The following is a 6,000-nucleotide window of genomic DNA, read 5'->3' on the forward strand; positions in this document are numbered from 1 at the left end:
ACAATAACAAGTCAACTTTATTTATAAAGCAGCTGTACAAGAAACATATTGACTATAAGCAAAACATTTCAAGTTATACAAGTAAAAAAGGTGAAAACACAGAGACACACATACACACACACACACACACAGCGGTTCAAACACACCCGCAAACAAAACACAGACTCACAACTCCACACTAACCCTAACACAGACTATAAATTCCTATATGGTATTAATAATTAATTAGTAAAACTTTAAAATGCTAATTCTAAAGCAATTTTCATATGTTTTAGTGTACAGAAATGCAAGATATACAGACTCTTTGAATGTTACATATTATTTAAAAACACTGCTTACAAATGAATAAAGAGAACCTGTATTATACATGTAACATGACAAAAGCAAATGGTTTTCAATACATTTGTGTAGTTGAGTGTTTGATTTGGGGGTCGAAATGGCTTTTGCATAATCTGTGATAAAAAAAATCCATTTTGTGAATCAGTGTTTGTGTTGTGTTGAGCTTTCCTGTATCTCAGTGGGAAGATCATTGTGTTAATGTGTATAAATGTATAGGATCATTCAATGTAAGTCGCTTTGGATAAAAGCGTCTGCCAAATGCGTAAATGTAAATGTATGTTTGATTGTGTTTATTGAATATTTAAATATAAAAAACGGTGTGTGGTAAATATGGTTAAATTCTGGCTTCTGGTCTATCAGCCACATGTGGCCCATAAGGGCCGTCAGTCCTTTACTGAACTCACATCAGTCTTTATTATATGGCTCACTGGTGGTGGAGTTTTGGCACCAGATCTTTCTTAAGTGGGCCGCAGGTCACCAGTTTATTCGGGCCAGATCTGCACCAAAGGAAATTTGCTGACTGGATGAGTGTGGATCAGACAGACTCGGACCTCTCGAAACAGTCCTGAAAACTAAAGTCTCGCGCAGCAGCTCTCGTGCGTGTTGTGTCGCGCTCAGTAACGCGAGTCCCGTGAGGAGATGATGAGGATGATGATGATGAGGATGGTCCCGGTGCGCTTCCGCGCGCATGCTCAGTGCGGTGACGCCGCGACGCGGCGCATTATTTGTCAGCGAGACGGTGGAGTGTTTCTCCGGGATTAACGGAGCGATTAACCGGCGGAGACCGTCAGAACGATCCCGGTACACACCGCGGAGTCCCCGCGAGCCGGTGAGTTGCTGAAAGAGTTTGTGCGCTCGTGTTGATTCGGTCCGATCGCGAGCTGCTCCTCTTCCTCACCGACACGCGCTGTTACAAACTATCACGCGACTTTAAACACGATACAATGTGTCATAATAGAGAGATGAAAACACGTGACCGACGCGATGCTAAGTGTATTTACGTGTGTTTGTGTGTGCGCGTGGAGCGTCCGATTACAGATTTGTGATGTTTGTTATCGATCTGATCTGTGTGTGTGTGTGTGTGTGTGTGTTTATCTTCTGAATGTTTGTGAAATGGTTGTGACTGTGAAACTTTACCGTCTCGGAGTTGATGTGAATGTACAGTAAGTACAGTAGATCGGAGTTGAGTCTGTTTCGTTCGCACTTTAAGGTTGTGACACGAACATCAAACTCGACACGTCAATCTGAAGTGTTCTGACGCGATGACTGTTTTTGTCAAGTTATGATCGTGTAATTGTTGTCACGGTTGGTCTTGACACAGTCGTGTAATCGTCGTTGTCATGTTTATCCTGAATCACAATAAGAGTCCCGGGCTGCTGCTCTTCCTCATCCTCTTCCTCGTCTTAAAGCGGCACGCGCTCATCATCTTCCTCTTCCTCGTCTTAAAGCGGCACGCGCTCATTATCATCTCCGCTCGTTTCGTGCGGCCCTTCACCATAGATCATCTTCACTATAGATCATCTTCACTATAGATCATCTTCACTATAGATCATCTTCACTATAGATCATCTTCACTATAGATCATCTTCACTATAGATCATCTTCACTATAGATCATCTTCACTAGATCATCTTCACTATAGATCATCTTCACCATAGATCATCTTCACCATAGATCATCTTCACTAGATCATCTTCACTAGATCATCTTCACTATAGATCATCTTCACCATAGATCATCTTCACTAGATCATCTTCACTATAGATCATCTTCACTATAGATCATCTTCACTATAGATCATCTTCACTAGATCATCTTCACTATAGATCATCTTCACCATAGATCATCTTCACCATAGATCATCTTCACTAGATCATCTTCACTAGATCATCTTCACTATAGATCATCTTCACTATAGATCATCTTCACCATAGATCATCTTCACCATAGATCATCTTCACTAGATCATCTTCACCATAGATCATCTTCACTAGATCATCTTCACCATAGATCATCTTCACCATAGATCATCTTCACTAGATCATCTTCACTAGATCATCTTCACCATAGATCATCTTCACTAGATCATCTTCACTAGATCATCTTCACCATAGATCATCTTCACTAGATCATCTTCACTAGATCATCTTCACTAGATCATCTTCACTATAGATCATCTTCACTATAGATCATCTTCACTATAGATCATCTTCACTATAGATCATCTTCACTATAGATCATCTTCACTATAGATCATCTTCACTATAGATCATCTTCACTATAGATCATCTTCACTAGATCATCTTCACTATAGATCATCTTCACCATAGATCATCTTCACCATAGATCATCTTCACTAGATCATCTTCACTAGATCATCTTCACTATAGATCATCTTCACCATAGATCATCTTCACTAGATCATCTTCACTATAGATCATCTTCACTATAGATCATCTTCACTATAGATCATCTTCACTAGATCATCTTCACTATAGATCATCTTCACCATAGATCATCTTCACCATAGATCATCTTCACTAGATCATCTTCACTAGATCATCTTCACTATAGATCATCTTCACTATAGATCATCTTCACCATAGATCATCTTCACCATAGATCATCTTCACTAGATCATCTTCACCATAGATCATCTTCACTAGATCATCTTCACCATAGATCATCTTCACCATAGATCATCTTCACTAGATCATCTTCACTAGATCATCTTCACTATAGATCATCTTCACCATAGATCATCTTCACTAGATCATCTTCACTATAGATCATCTTCACTATAGATCATCTTCACTATAGATCATCTTCACTAGATCATCTTCACTATAGATCATCTTCACCATAGATCATCTTCACCATAGATCATCTTCACTAGATCATCTTCACTAGATCATCTTCACTAGATCATCTTCACTATAGATCATCTTCACTATAGATCATCTTCACCATAGATCATCTTCACCATAGATCATCTTCACTAGATCATCTTCACTAGATCATCTTCACTATAGATCATCTTCACCATAGATCATCTTCACTATAGATCATCTTCACCATAGATCATCTTCACTAGATCATCTTCACTATAGATCATCTTCACTATAGATCATCTTCACTATAGATCATCTTCACCATAGATCATCTTCACCATAGATCATCTTCACCATAGATCATCTTCACTAGATCATCTTCACTATAGATCATCTTCACCATAGATCATCTTCTGTACTTACTGTAGATCATCTTCACCATAGATCATCTTCACTATAGATCATCTTCACCATAGATCATCTTCACTATAGATCATCTTCACCATAGATCATCTTCACTATAGATCATCTTCACTATAGATCATCTTCACTATAGATCATCTTCACCATAGATCATCTTCACTATAGATCATCTTCACTATAGATCATCTTCACTATAGATCATCTTCACTATAGATCATCTTCACTATAGATCATCTTCACTATAGATCATCTTCACCATAGATCATCTTCACCATAGATCATCTTCACCATAGATCATCTTCACTAGATCATCTTCACTATAGATCATCTTCACCATAGATCATCTTCACCATAGATCATCTTCACTAGATCATCTTCACTATAGATCATCTTCACTATAGATCATCTTCACCATAGATCATCTTCACCATAGATCATCTTCACCATAGATCATCTTCACCATAGATCATCTTCACCATAGATCATCTTCTGTACTTACTGTAGATCATCTTCACCATAGATCATCTTCACTATAGATCATCTTCACCATAGATCATCTTCACTATAGATCATCTTCACCATAGATCATCTTCACCATAGATCATCTTCACTAGATCATCTTCACTATAGATCATCTTCACTATAGATCATCTTCACCATAGATCATCTTCACCATAGATCATCTTCACCATAGATCATCTTCACCATAGATCATCTTCTGTACTTACTGTAGATCATCTTCACCATAGATCATCTTCACCATAGATCATCTTCACCATAGATCATCTTCACCATAGATCATCTTCACCATAGATCATCTTCACCATAGATCATCTTCACTATAGATCATCTTCACCATAGATCATCTTCACCATAGATCATCTTCACTATAGATCATCTTCACTATAGATCATCTTCACTATAGATCATCTTCACTATAGATCATCTTCACCATAGATCATCTTCACCATAGATCATCTTCACCATAGATCATCTTCACCATAGATCATCTTCACCATAGATCATCTTCACCATAGATCATCTTCACCATAGATCATCTTCACCATAGATCATCTTCACCATAGATCATCTTCACCATAGATCATCTTCACCATAGATCATCTTCACCATAGATCATCTTTACCATAGATCATCTTCACCATAGATCATCTTCACCATAGATCATCTTCACCATAGATCATCTTCACCATAGATCATCTTCACCATAGATCATCTTCACCATAGATCATCTTCACCATAGATCATCTTCACCATAGATCATCTTCACCATAGATCATCTTCACCATAGATCATCTTCACCATAGATCATCTTCACCATAGATCATCTTCACCATAGATCATCTTCACCATAGATCATCTTCACCATAGATCATCTTCACCATAGATCATCTGGTGACTGTTCTAAAGCCCGAGCTAATTCATTAATGTAGATGTTAAATAGAGTAGGACTCAGACTACAGCCCTGTCTTACTCCACGACTCTGGGAGAGGAAGTCTGTGTGCTTGTTGCCTATTTTAACTGCAAATTTGTTATCCGTGTACATTGATTTGATGATGTCGTAGGTTTTTCCTCCAATGCCGCATTGAATAAGCTGAAAGAAAAGCTCCTCATGCCAGATTGAGTCAAAAGCTTTTTTAAAGTCAACAAAGCATGAAAAGAGTTTTTCCTTTATTTTGGTTTATTTCTTGGTCGATTAGAGTATGAAGGGTATAAATATGATCTGATGTGCGGTATTTTGGTTGGAAACCGATTTGGCATTTTCTCAGAATGTTTCTGTCATTTAGAAAGTTGGTGAGTCGGCTGTTTAGGATGTTACAGAAGAGTTTACCTAAGTTGCTGTTTACGCATATTCTGCGGTAGTTATTTGGGTCGAATTTGTCTCCGCTTTTATGGATTGGGGTGATAAGACCTCGGTTCCAGATGCTGGGGAATATACCTGTATTAAGGATGGTGTTTAACAGTTTGAGGATGGCAAGTTTGAATTTTTGGTCCGTGTTTTTAATCATCTCATTAAGAATGCCATCAATTCCGCTTGCTTTTCTGGATTTAAATTTGCATATATTATCGCATAGTTCCTCTAGTGTAATTTGGTAATCTAAAAGGTTTTGGTAATCTTTAATAGTTGATTCTAGGGTGATTAGTTTGTTGTCAAGGGTAGTTTGTTCGTGGTTGTTGGTTATATTACTAAAGAGGTTAGAGAAGTGGTTTATCCATACATCTCTGTTCTGAATGGGTAGTTCTTCATGGTGAGATTTATTAAGTGCGTTCCAATGTTCCCAGAAGCGGTTCGTTTCTAGAGATTGTTCAATTGCTCTTAGCTGATTTTGTATATCTTGTTTCTTTTTTGTCCTTAGGGTGTCTTTATATTCTTTAAGTTTTTCATGGT

General features: G+C 37.9%; 1 protein-coding gene across 2 annotated transcripts in view; it reads left to right on the forward strand.

The window, feature by feature from the left end:
• The first annotated feature begins 861 nt into the window (after positions 1 to 861).
• Positions 862 to 6,000, forward strand: part of LOC306891442 (transcriptional repressor p66-alpha) — a 17,539-nt gene continuing 12,400 nt past the window's right edge. The window contains exon 1 of one of the 2 annotated variants that reach the window (XM_079451686.1): positions 862 to 1,168. The gene's annotated coding sequence lies outside the window, so the exon portion shown is untranslated. The remainder of the gene's footprint in view (positions 1,169 to 6,000) is intronic. The other variant, XM_079451687.1, reaches the window with a different exon arrangement.

Source organism: Barbatula barbatula (assembly GCF_947034865.1).
Source record: "Barbatula barbatula genome assembly, chromosome: 3".
Lineage (NCBI taxonomy): Eukaryota > Metazoa > Chordata > Actinopteri > Cypriniformes > Nemacheilidae > Barbatula > Barbatula barbatula.